At 30.9% G+C, this 13023-nt stretch overlaps 1 protein-coding gene across 1 annotated transcript in view; it reads left to right on the forward strand.

Moving 5' to 3' along the window:
* The first annotated feature begins 1960 nt into the window (after positions 1-1960).
* LOC119078858 (bromodomain-containing protein DDB_G0280777) overlaps positions 1961-13023 on the forward strand; it is a 73994-nt gene continuing 62931 nt past the window's right edge. Inside the window, exon 1 of the mRNA XM_037186570.1 lies at positions 1961-3814. The gene's annotated coding sequence lies outside the window, so the exon portion shown is untranslated. The remainder of the gene's footprint in view (positions 3815-13023) is intronic.

Consider the following 13023-nt stretch of genomic DNA (forward strand, 5'->3'; position numbering starts at 1 on the left):
TTTAAATTCCTTGACTTGAAGGTTTGCAACGCGCATTTAATTTTATGTATCGAATGTGAGTATGAAAATTTATCTGTTTAATTTAACTGAAAAATTTTCCTTTCGTATGGAGTGTGTGTTTTGCTTGTTATATTTGACTTTGGGACTTTTGCTGCTTTGGTTTTAATGTACATAATGCTACAGTATATCCATAACATGTTAATGGTTTTACATCACGTAGATGTAGTTGAATGTAGGTCTGTAAATGATGGTTTTTTTTGTAACTTAGAAATTCATAGCTCCCCATATAATATGTAAATTCGTTCGAGTGAGAAACGATACAAATTTTATCTAACGAGACTCAACAGATGCATGATCTAACGATTCGATTGTATAAGACCAGAAATGGACAGTTCTCTCGAATATTGGATGAAGAGACTCTGTAAGCGATTAGTTTAAATATAGGAGTACTACAAAGAACTACCTTTCAGAAATGGAATATCATCTGCTATCGACAATAACATTAAGAATAAGAGAGGAGCCCTAACTGATGTCCTCTTAATACAGCGAAATGTTCAAAATATTGAAGTTATAGATTTTGTATGGATACCTTACAAAATGAAGTAATAGATTTTGTTGCGCATCAATTTCCGTTTTTAGTTTAGTTGAAACGAAGTCTTCGTCAACAACATATAATAATGACATTTTCCAAAACAAATGTCTTCTTCCACGAGGTATGTTTGACACCTAAATATGAAGTTATTCAAAGCAAATACATCTTTTCCATGTAGGAAGTAATAGTTGAAGTATAAATGGTCAGTCTTAACGCTTACTTCTTACTAGACAATGAAATGATCGTTAAGTATATTTTAATAGTTAAATGCAGAAACGGGACATGTCACATTATGGCGAATTATAAGAAAACTAAATTAAATCACAAATCATCGTTAGTCTGTTCGAGCCAAGTAAATTAAATTTCATTTTTCTTAAAATTCACTAGAGTTCACCGTTTCTGCATTTAAAAATTTAATTTTACAAAATATAAAATCTGGTCGAAGTGAGTCTATCAGACCATTAATTTTATTTAAATTATAGAAACTCACCCCGACAGCAAAGTAGATTTACACTTTCTCCATCTTCGATACAATGTTACAGTAACAAATTTATTTGAAATCAAGAAAATGTTGCACCAATTTTTCAATCAATTGCAATGATTTCTCTAGGATCAGAAACGTCGTGTACACAACATACCATTTGATTTCTTCTCTTCGTTTTTTTCTTCTCAATAAAATTACCATTCCACCCACCTCATTTACATATTCTACAATGAAAGATAGCTAACACATTACCAAATAGTAAACAATTCTTGTTCCTATATAGTAAAATTGTATAACACTAACCGTAGGCTCATGCGCTGAAAATATTTTCTGTTCATTCATCCGCACATTACTCATTTTACTCATTTTTTTCATGTTTTCGTACAACACACTATGTACACATTCAACATCCACAACATTTTGTACCACCACACCATCGAGTGTACTCGCATTTATATCTTCAAATAGGTTTTTTTGATATTAAAATCGGTTTTTATTTTCGTTTTCGATATTCAACAATTACGTTAAACTTCGCGCCAATATATAGAATGCAAAAGAGAAGAGATTATTGCTCTGGTTTTTCTCTTTCAGCTTATAAAGCGCAATGAGAGTTAAATTTAAGTTTTTTTTTCTTCTATATTTTTCGTCGTTGTGTATATCGCTTCGTCTTTATACATCTCAATCGGTTACATTAAAATTGTATATTTCACTTACTATGAGTAACCATACCTTCCATTGTATACAATCTATACGTATATATTTTGCTCGTCTACACAATGAATATTACATATAATATCGCTATATACACACTTTGGTCGAGTTTCATACTGCCCGCAACTAAAGCATGCTAAAGTTTAATACAGTTTCAGTGGTTTTCAGTACTCGGTACTTGAAGTACCATAAAACAATAACTCTTGTTTTGTGCACCGATCAAATGTGTGTTTATTATTATTATTGTTGTTGAACGGAATAGATGTGCTCTCGTTTTACGTTTATATTCAGTTTTCGTGTGTTAAAGGAAGAGCTTTTAAAATTCATGTTCGTTTCTACGTGTGGTATAAACACTTTTTTTTGGTGAAATTAAAATTTAAATAAAATCACACAATTACTGTGCCGAACGACAAAAAACAACAAATTATTCTCGAAATTATTGAATTGAGATTGTGCAGTTTATCGAGCCTAATTTGAATAAAAATCAACGGTACATTACATGGCAAATGTGGATTAATATTGAGTGATATAGACCAAACAAATAAAAAAATTTGAAGAAGAAAGAAACGAAAGATTTAGACGACGAACGTTTTTCTTTCTCTCGATAATTTAATGGAAATTGTGACATTATAAAACTTGGAAAAACATACACCAGAAAAACCTTTAGAATTTCAAGTGATCTATGTGCCGAGAGAAAAAAAACTATAATCAAAACCGAATACAATTCCGGTAGAACTTTACTCCGTATGAAATGACAAACATTTCAAGTTGATCAATTAAAAAATAAAAGAATTTTCATTCTTAACTTAATTCCATTGACATTCAACGAGATATGCCATTTTAAACGGTTTAGCTTATTAAATTGTTAGCGACCGACACCCGAATTAAACGAGCAGTTAAAATATTTGCCAATTAATGTAAAACATTAAGTGGCTAACTGATAAATGTAAATCGGTCGGTTTTGGTTTTATGACCGCACGGAAAAAAATTGAATTTAATATTCCAATTCGAAATTGAATTAAGAAATTTCGGACTCTAATAAAAATCCGTATCCGATAAACCTTGGATTTATGGAACGAATGAACTTTTAATAAAAAAAAAGTTTTTGAAACAAAAAAACAGATTTTAATATCCATACCGATAAAACTGAACTGCTTTATTATATTCGGCTGGTTGATGATGCGCTCCTGAATAATTTAAATTCAATAAAAGAGAAAAAAAATATATTTTTTTTTAATTCTTTTTATCCATTAAATGTGAAATTTCTGGTTATTTCGATCAGATGAGTGCTTTAACGGGTTGTTACGGATAATATTGTTGATACAGATATATATGCAACATTTATATGAATTATATATAAAGTGAAACAAGGTCACCACTTGTAATTAAAACATCTTGGAAATTATATATCTCGCATCACAAACAATTTTTCGTATTAAAGGTTTTCTCTATATATAACTTAATGCATATGATAATGTTTGTTGTATGTTTTGTTTTGTGGCCTGACCTTTTGAATTAAATATAAAAAAAATAAAAATTGTTTCCATAATATATAGATCTTCTGTGTGATGTTATAAAAGGCTATTATGATATGATGTTTAAATGTACATGAAAAAAATAATAATAAGAGAATCGAGCAGTGTGTATTTCATTGTGCTCAAATATTAATGGCATTTTCTACACATATTAATTGCAAACATTTATATTAAAATATAAAAAAAACGCAGAAAAAAAAGTTGAAAGATAAAACATTGGACACTTTGCTGTTACATTGTCGTTATACATACAGTAAAATAACTTGTTGTGATATTCATGACGTGTGATTAATCAGACATTCTTTCGCTGGGATATATCAATACTGTCCGCAAACATTTCTTTTTATCACCAATTTGATATCATCCAAAGTGCGAACGTAAGAGGTGAAAAGTGATTGCATATTTTACGGAAACAAAAGACACTCACAGCCAAATACGTTTACCGTTATCAAGGATTTTACTTTCAATGGATTAATACAACGCTGCTGATTGGTAAGTGGAAAATAGTTTTATTCTATGGAGGGAATGAAAAATCAATTTTCTGGAATTTCTTAAAAAATTATTGATCTTGGAAACACTTATATGATTCAATTCCTTTTTTGGTTTCTTTAATCCTAAATCTTAAATGTGTCTTTCGTAGCATTTAAAATCAGATGTATGCATTATGACCTCATTGTATTGTTCTAAGAAAAAGACAAATCTAGTACTTCAAAGACTAAGTTACTGAATGAGTGCATTTAATGCAATTACTTCAAAAAAGGAGAAACAATTTAAACGGTACATTAGTAAAAGGCGTTAATTTGAAATATTATCAAACCTTCTGCATGTTTTCTTAAAGAATCGATATAATCAAAAACGCATAATCCTCTCAAAGGTCGATTGTGACGAATCGAATTCAACAATCAAAGTCGACTCATATCCCATAACAGTCACAGAACTTTTACTTTTTCTTCAATCAAAACAGGTTCTAAAAATATTTTCTGCAAGGGAACATTCAAGAACTTGTAAATATTTCAAAATCAAAATAAAACATTAAGTCAACTCATTAGACTTACAAAATCATCTGCCTCCGGAATGGTGAATACATTAACAATATGCACTCGATCTTTCTGACTGGGAGGACGTATTGAATCGAGATTTTTAGTGACACAAGATTTTCTATTTGAATCTGAGTCTTGTTGTTAACTAGATAACATAGGCTTGATTACATTGATTTTTGTTATTCAAATTTTAAGTTTAAATTTAAGTTAAATTTGTTTGTTAATTTACTAAGACGCTAAGGATTTTAAAATTCAGAATAATTGAAATTGAACTGAAGACAAGTGTTACGGAGGTTCTTAAGCTACTAGAAACACGATTTAACCAAAAATTATCGAGATCTCGGATTATCTACTAAACTTTTACTTTTACATTTTACATGCGGAAATGGCTTACTGCTGTGTAATCAATAAATCTGTTACTTCGTTTGTTATGTCATAATGTGTCGGAGTTTTAACATGCATTCTGTCATATAAGTAAACACTAAAGAAACCATCGCTTACTTTTGTATTTGTTATCGATAGCAGATGATTACCCATTTATTAAAAGATTATGAGAGTGTGTATTTAACGGCCTTGTGAAGTAAAAAGTACATTCTCAAATATTGGCGGAATTGCAACTTCATTCTTTCTGAACTAATAAATTTGTTTAGGACCTATGTCAAAAGCACCAACAAAGCTAAACTTCATATATTGACTAATGAGAATCAGCATTTATAGGTCTCTCAACATACACAGTGAAATGTCGCTGGGACAATTATGGTTATTGAATTGTCTACATTGTAGACTCTACAAGTATTCAACTTGACGAGAAAGTAAAATTAATGAAGTTTCAACGGTTATGTTAGATTTTAGTTTGAGTTTAAGAGAATCTATTACTTAATTTGATTTTCGATAGATTTGAATAAAATCTTTTACTTCAATTCTTTCAACATCATTTTGCTAGATAAGACGACGCTAAAGTTTATCGTTTGTTTTTTGTCGTCGCTGTCGATAACAGATGATATCAAATTCAAATTCAAATGGTCAGACATTTGAGTCAATATTACGTGGTAATGATCGACAATAATATGTTCTTCGACATTACAACGACATTGATTCATCATTTTTTTCTTCGTCTTTCCATCATGCAAAATACGACGTAACAAATGAAATAATAGCATCTTCAACTTCTGTATGATTGAAGTTAAAAAATCCAATTTTAATAATATAATCTGATCAATATCCCATTACATTAATCACCAACTATTCAAATATAAATAATGATTAATTACACACATTAAATTGATTGTTTTAGCCGATATTATACACATAAATGTTGTATGGTACCGAGAAAAAAACACAGATTCATTTTATGCCGCGTGTTTATGTGTTTCCAACATACAACAATGTATCATCATCACAGAAGATATGTCGCTTTTTGTGAGGTGATTTAGAGAAGTTTTAAAAAAAAATATTTGAAGCAGTTTGCAATGACCGAAAAAAAAGAAATGTAAAAAAATGATCTTCGTTGAGTAATAAAACATTTTTAATAATTACTTCAACAAAAATTGGACAGCATTAGATAATACTGGCCGATTGCCAAGCCTTTTATAGACTTTGAAATTATTATTTTTAATAAATTTACGTTTTTTTTTTCATCTCCCGATATTTATTTCACTTTTCGATTAAATTGATTGTTGTTTTTTGCCTGTAGCAACTTTATTAATTTAATAGCTGGAAAGATCCCAGTAATTCTAATCGATAAATTGGAATCAAATGGCGGCATTGATTCATCTTTTTATCAGGTGTTGAGACGACGTCAAAGTCAATTCCATCTAGTAGTAATTTATGATCGTTGGGCACATTAGTCGTGAAGTATTTCTATAAATACTTGTCACAAGACCATCGGAAAAAATCAATTGAAAACGCTTTTCAAGTAGATTTGATTTGGGAAATAGCGTTTAGAGAAGAGAAATTAAAAGTTTTCTCAATGTATTTCACTACCCCACAACGATGGCTTTTATGATTGCAAAACGTTGTCGAGCTTAAAACCAAAACGAATGGTGAAGTCAAATTCCTAGAATTGTCATGTCATTTTTGACAAACGTCTCAAGGTTAGGTAAAACTTTCACACATCTGATCATATTTTTTAAAAATCTTTTACTTCATTTGTTAAATTGTAAAATATTCCTGTATAAGACCAGGCAGGTTGAATCATATTTTTGTTGTCATTGTCGATAACAGCTGATTTAGTGGTTCGTCACTTAAAGTTCGCATCGCTTTCCAAAGTTTTTAGAACATAATAAGGAGGAAGCTTAAAGTTTAAAATCTAACCATCAATTACATACTGGTTAAATGAATATAACGGCAAATTACACTCAAAACTGTAAGCTATAAACATTGAACATACTGTTATGATCACTGATGAAATGTCGTAGCAATGAAGTTGATTCATAAAATATATAGCGCTGACGAAATATGCTAGAAATGTAATGGAATCGTACCAAAAATCTATTACATTCGAGCTTTAGCTTCCAAACAGTACTAACTTCACTGCTGTGCACGGGCTTTTTTAAGCGTGTATTTTACACATTGTGTGTAAAAACTTTTTGAAAGTGTGTATTTTACACACTTTTTTGTTCGTAGTAAAAGTGTGTAAAATTACACACTATGCCTAATAAAAAATGTAAAAAATCGACTTATTGCCAAAAAAACTGAGGCTTCATTCCAAACGAAGCTTTATGAGCTTAATCCATTTAACTGATAATTAATATTTTTTAATTTCAAATGAGACACTCGAACCTTACTTCGCTCTTTTAATATTTTCTGTACATTACTGCAAGTCTTTTCGAAAGAATAAAGAGAAAATTGAACAATTGGGTAGAGCTAAGAGTAGAGAAGTATCCAGACGCTCAATACATCGAAGAAATCATCATCGTCCGAAGACGAAAAAGTGGAACAAGCCGTTCCAATTCTTTGCGCATTGTGTGAGTGCTCCTTTTGTGAAAAGCAACGAAAGATAAAAGCGAAGCCACGTTCGACGCTGAATTTGTGATTTCAAGTACATAGTAAGGAGTAAATTTGGAGCTGCGTTAAATGTGTAATAATTATACACTCTTCAGTCTACGAGTGTGTAATCATTACACATTTTACTCTAAAAAATGAAAAAGTGTGTAATTGCAAAAAGGTATTATACACACTTTTTCGGAAAGTAAGAGTCTAGGAATTGATAGAAAAAAAGTGTGTAAAAACTCAAAAAGCTTAAAAACGCCCGTGCTGCTGTGACGTTTCATGGATATTTTCCGGACTGAAATTATTTCACCAGAAAATAGAGCGCGACGATTCAAATACTGAAATTGCAGAGCTTTCCTATTGTAGTAGCTCCTAATGCCGCTCACATTAAAAATTTATTTCAACGTTTTCATCTATCACTGTGCTCTGGTTAATAAATGTATAAACACCGTATGAAGTGCTCACTGCTAATAACTATAAGAACCCATTGATGCCGACAAAAAAAGGCCAATTCAATAAGTCATAACTTTAAATGGCAAACATAAAATTGTTTATTAACAGGCATCAATAAGGATTTCGTTAAACAGATAAATGATAACTTGTGCGCGCAACATTGCGCTTACCCATAACACACAATTAAATTAGTTTTGTCACCATAAACGTTTTTCTTATATTTGTCGGTTTGAACTTCTCCACATCCAATGGTTGTGTACGGCACAATATAATATGTTTTAATAATAAAATAAAATACAATTATGTTTTTGCTTGTCATATTTATGGTCATCCTACGCTTCTTGAAGACATAACTTTAAAATCTAACGCCAAAATGTCACTGGGATGCGAGAAAATAAAATGCAAGCAGAAAGGCAATATTCCGTCTGTGTGTCTCTCTGGAGTGTTATTTTATTATTTTAATATATTTTCTTGTTGGCGCAGAAAAAAAAGCTCTTCAAACAACTCACATAAAAAAGATTGTTTGTGGAAAAGTGCAGCAAAAATGGTTTTTAACGCTAACGTTTTATACATGAGTGCTAATTGTGACTATTGCATACTTCTTGTATTAAATCAGGCGGATAGATCAAGTCATAATCGTTCATGACATATATGAAAGCGGAGAACACATAACATCGATCGTTTCGTTTCCACAAAGGAAAATTAAAGCCGCAACAAATTCAAATTCAAAATTGTATTCTTTAGAGAAGAAAAAAAAAGTCGCCAGTCAACGTTTTATGCTCACATTCATTGGGCGGAAAAAATATTAGATGTCATTTTACGGGTTAGTGCTAGAGGTGTATCGCTTAACATTAAAAAATATTTTTTTTTTGGTATGAAACTTATTAAATAATCATCACCACCATGGATGAGAAGGCATATTATGTATACCAATATCTGAAGATAGTCTCAAAACTTTCTCCAAACAATTGTCATCTTGTAAGTAACTTCCTCGGATGTAGGCTGGATGGTATTGTGTTACACTTCCTACATGTAACATGTTAGACGGAAGACTGAATCAATTGTTTTACGAAATGGAAATTGGAGATGAAATATCTCGAATTTGAATTTTCATTTGTACATCAATCGAATGTTTATCTAATTCAAACTAGATTACTCAACTTAACTTAAGTACAACCTTTTGATTTACCTACTCTTTTGCCTCAGGAATTTGGTGATTCAAGGGTAGATGTTGTCGGAATTGTCTTTTTAGAGTATGAACCAAGGCGTATGAATATAAAATCCTAAGAAAATCCTCAAATTCATAGAAAATTAATAGAAAGTCCTAAAAATCTTTTGAAAAGCTCAAGAAAATCTTCAAAAATAAAAAATAAAAACTTTGAAAATTCATACCGAATCCTCAGAGGATTGTCTTTTTAAAGCTCTTTTGTCAACAAAATTTACAAATATGTGCCCCTTCGTATGAACTACTCAATGGCCAATTACGAGGTACCGTTTTAACTGTGAATTTCAATAAATTTTCGAGAAAACCAAGAAAATCGAAGAAAATACTTTCCCAAAAATGAGCCTGGTTTCCATAGATTTTCTTGGCTCGATTTTGTTCTTTTTCGATTTAGACCGGTTTCGTGTTTCAATGGCTGGAACTGTTCACTCTTAGTTGTTTCTTGTAAAATCTTACTACTGAGCCAAATCTAGGGAAGCCAGTTAAACTTTGCGCAATCGCTGCAACAAGAACATCACCGACTACGGTCTCACAGACAATGAAAGTGTAAACCAGGTATGGTCTATTGTCCGCCCGGAGGACATAAAAATTTTATTTTCGTACTTAAACGCACTCATTTTCATATTATTTTGACATAAAATGTGAGTGCGTTTAAGACGAATTCGCCAATCGACCATACCTGTTCTCTACTTTCATTGCTCACAGAAGGGATGGTACTGCAACACTAAATTTACATTGACTATTTGACCGCAAATTGACTAGTAATTTCTAAAACAAACTTTTCTTAATCTCTACTACAGTAAACGTCAATGAAATTTAAACATGAATTTGCTTCGGCTGTTTTTCTGCTGGTCAACTCATTCAAAAGAAAGTCTTCTTATATCTCTATAAGGGTGAAATAGGTTCATGCACATGGCTTAGTGGTATAACCGTATATAATGATGTATAAGCGGTTGTGTTTGAATGAGTGAATCAGTTGTAGACACCTAAAACAAATTCTTGTCTAAATTTTACTGACATTTACTGTAGTAGAAATGAAGAAATGAGCGGTCAAATAGTCAACTAAAGCGTAAATTTTTGACATTTCAATGGAGCTCGAGTTTTGAGAGTAACAGTACCAACCCCTTGTAAGAATCATATATAACATGCTATTCCGAATGAACTCATTTTCTAACGTTACATTTCATATCTGTGTCAAATATATGTTGCAACACAATTTTTGTTTTGTTTAAAATGACCATCCATATGTAGCTACCGTGAAAAAAAATTAAATAAGTTTTATGTGTACGAAACAAATGACAGAGATTGTTTGCTCTTTTGTGTGTTCATCTAATATTAATTTAATGGTAAACAAATAAAACGTATAATTTACTAAGCAATCGTAATTTCATTCATTACACATATGCATTATTAACCAATCTCCCACGCTCCAGAAATATGAGGCATATTAAGATTCACTTTCGTACAATAACACAAAACAAAAACCAAAGCTCTGCGCGAATATCGTTTTATATTCACGAAAATGAAATTACAATAAAATGCTTTACATGAAAGAAAATAATAAGAAGACAAAAAAAAAACGGAATGAACAACAAGAACAAGACACAATGCAAATTGCAATTCTTTTTTGTTTTCGTATTATTAAATATTTGTCATATTAAGAAATATGAGATAAAATTTATTGTTATTAAATTCATAAATACTTTTTTTTCGGGATAATTACAACGTTTAATATGTTAACGTTGTGGATATTATTATTGAAATGCAATGCCATAAGGAAACTCTTCGAACAATAAATTATTTGTTGGTTTTTATTTCGCTCAATTCTCTCACTCACCTCGTATAATATGATCTTAACATACCGTATTATGTGTGCTCACACCGTTGTGTGTCGATATAGTTTTGTTTAAATTTTAATTTAATTAAAATCGTTAATCTACCGTGACTCGATTATTGGTGATCGATTTTGTTGGTGCACATATCGGGTGCTATGGGTTAATGAATTCGTTCCAATGTTCGCTGTGCACACGCAATGGTGGACATACGTTTTTGGTGTCCTAATTTCCAAATTAATTTGAAATTATCATAGTTAATTCGTAATTATCATCAAAAATATTGTAAAATAAAATTTCGAAAATAAAGGTCACTATGCCTGTCGTTGTTGTTTCTTTTTTCTTAGTTTTCGGTTGTTTGTTGAGGCAATTTCTGTGAACTAATACGAAAATTGGCGAAATAACATTTCCAGTCCATTTTTTGTGGGTCTTTTTTGTGTGCTGCTTTTAATTGTAATTTCACCTGAGACACTATTTGAAATGTGAAAGGTCCAAGGACGGACGTAGAAGTAGAAGAATTTAATTTTCAAATAAGGACTGCAGGACTGTATCGATTTGTATGGCCTAGGACTAATGTAAGTAACAAATATTCCTGATTTTTAGTTGTTACAACTTTCAGTTGACCCTGATAATTAGATGCCGAAAAATTTATTTTGTGTAATTTTGTGTAACATTGGTTTCGTCTTGAGAATGGACTTTTGAAAACCATTCGTTTCTTTAATTTTTAACTTTGATTCTGTTATGGATGATTCTGAAATGGATTCTGTTATGTGCAACAGACCTCGAATATAATACGAAAACTTATGTCATCTGTTATCGACAGCGACGACGACAAAAATATCCAATGAGCACTGACTGATGTATGGCCTTATATATCATAAAGTCTGTTAAAACTATTGAAGTAAAAGATTTGTTTTATCATGTTGTTAACTCAACAGAAGTAACAGATTCGTACTTTATATTGGTGAGGTTACCTTCATAACTCACAACGACCATAAACATAAGTCAAAGACACACATGCGACAGTGGTGAAACAATATTAATCAAACGAATCGTCAGATCAGCCTGAAGTTTTTTAAATGAAAACATTTTCTTAGGATCATTTTGTGTATAATTGTGAATTTCACTGGAAAGTTCTTTCTAGCAGCGCTCGGACATTCAACATAATAACAATTTGTAAACTGCAAGCGTACAGCAATCACTAAATCTATTACTTCTTTTGTTGTGAGAATCATCTAATGTTCATTCATTATTGTCTTCTTTCTTAAATAAATTCTACTTTCCAGCTTATCTTTTTGTTTTTCTTAAAAAGTTTCACTTTCATGATATAATCAGATCTCGACGGACGAATACACAAACGATAGACGAAGTTATTCATCCGTTGATTATTATCACAGTCCAATTATTATTAGCCAGTAAAACATTAAATGAGAATTACAATAGGTCTGGCCATTAAAATTTAACGCCAAATTTTCGGTTTTTAAATAAACAAAACGATTTTTTCTGTTCTGCTGGTTAAAATATAGAAATTTTTATGTTTTATTCCGTTGAGCTTACGATATTGCTGCGTTTTCTAAATAAAACGATAAATAAACCAATTTGTATCGCTTCAATAGTCTCGCCTCAAGTGAGTGAATCTATAACGCGATGTATTTTATTTCTATTTTTCCATGATCTTATAAAATCCATCTAATAAAACCCATAAAATAATCCAACAATATTTGAAAAACGGTAGGAAAAGTGAAATTTTCAATAAAATCGATTATAACGAATCGAAAAGTGTAACTTGAATCTGTAACGCTGGTCGTTTTTTTCTTTCTTCTTCTTTTTTTTCAAAAAAAAAAACTTTTCTTATGCATTGAGTTCGATGGATATAAATTTCTGTTTTCCTGTTGTAAATAAGTACGTTGGTACAGTGTACACTGTACATACACTTTTTATTTCACAAACAAATCATAAATTATTATAACATTTAATAAAAATATTTATTTATAAAAAGGTAGTCTATCTCTGTTGATGCTCACATTAGTTGAGAGTTGTTTTGATTTTATGGAACAGTAATTTTCAATGCGCAAAGTGGAAGATAGGCGTCACAAAGTTTTTGTAATTAGTCCGCTCGGTTTTTTATTCATCGAATATTTAAAGTCGAGTGAAGATTGGCTA

This window comes from Bradysia coprophila, unplaced genomic scaffold, assembly GCF_014529535.1.
Source record: "Bradysia coprophila strain Holo2 unplaced genomic scaffold, BU_Bcop_v1 contig_297, whole genome shotgun sequence".
NCBI classification, from domain to species: domain Eukaryota; kingdom Metazoa; phylum Arthropoda; class Insecta; order Diptera; family Sciaridae; genus Bradysia; species Bradysia coprophila.